This window comes from Anomaloglossus baeobatrachus, chromosome 3 (genome assembly GCF_048569485.1).
Source record: "Anomaloglossus baeobatrachus isolate aAnoBae1 chromosome 3, aAnoBae1.hap1, whole genome shotgun sequence".
In the NCBI taxonomy this organism is placed as follows: Eukaryota; Metazoa; Chordata; class Amphibia; order Anura; family Aromobatidae; genus Anomaloglossus; species Anomaloglossus baeobatrachus.
In genome coordinates, this window is record NC_134355.1 from 133,374,724 (window position 1) to 133,376,120 (window position 1,397).

Below are 1,397 nucleotides of genomic sequence, written 5' to 3' on the forward strand. Positions count from 1 at the left end.
GTGTCTCCCCCCCGGACCTACGGAGGCTGTGATCGTCTGATAATCGCCGCTCAGCCAATCACAGCCACTGTGATGTTTAAGCCATTGAAAATGGCTGAAACATTGAAATCCAGCCATGATCAGTGCAGCTATAGCACTGATCATTGGCCGGAGCTGGGTGAACTTTGTTTCACCCGCCCCCAGCTCTGATTGGAGAGGTCGGCCTTGTGACCGATCTCTCCAATCACCTTGGATCTGGGGCCGGTGACCTCTCCCCTCAGCTTCACTCCATCCGTGAAAGCTGAGAGTGATCCCTGCAAGTGTCAGCAGTGTGCAGCAGAAAAGATGATCATTTGTGGCAGTGCGTTTTCCCGTGCTGCCGAGAACCATACCAGCCTCTGTGTACTGAGCGATGGATGACTGATCACTCAGTGCTCATTCGTTATTGCTGTCTGCCTATGTAAACGGCTACTCATTGATCAGTGAAGGGCTACTGATCGGAAGCTGGTTAGTGCCGCCGGTCAGTCTGTCTAATCGGACTCTTACTATACTCACCCCTGCTACAGGCCGAGCGCCTGCATTTCTTTTTTTCTGACTTCTGTCCCCACTTTATGCAATACAATAATACTTCCTACCCGATCTGTTAGTTACTGCTGGTGCTCCGAGCTGATATTTTAATAAATAATAAAATGTAACAATAATAACTATTAAAAAAGCAATTTAATAATAATTAAAACCATACCTGTTACAGTCACTTTATTTTGGGGTAACTCAGCTGGATGACTGAGACATGTCATTTGTGTCATAGGAGCTGTTGCGGTGACGACCGGGACACCTATGAGGAAAAAATAAAAAAGATGATTATCTTAAGAAAGTGGAGAAAAACATTGTACAACAATTTCATTATGGTTATTATGATACAACTAATATTTAACCCCTTAATGACCCATGACGTACTGGGTACGTCATGGTGCCCTGGTACTTAACGACCCCCGATGACGTACCCAGTACTCAAAAAAGAAGTATGGCACTCTGTTAGACAAGGAGGTGCCAGGATAGGGTCCAAACCCTTATATATCAGAAAAAGAATCCGGCACTCACAATGGATTGTGCAAAAAGAAGAAACACTTTATTCAGTAATTCTTTTGTGTGAAAAATATAAATGACCTTTCGGTCACACTTTGACCTTCATCCGATTTAAATTTCACACTAAACAGAAAATACAAAGAGAATGTGCTATAATGTGCATAATAACAAACAATATCCAGATTTATACAGAATATGACGCATAAATATAGATTTAAATCGTAACTACAGGAAGGACCAGTGTATCAGGAGAGCAATACACATAACATCAAAAAACATTATTAATTAGATAATCCTATGGGAATATCTATCACTTAAAATTGAATAGATAG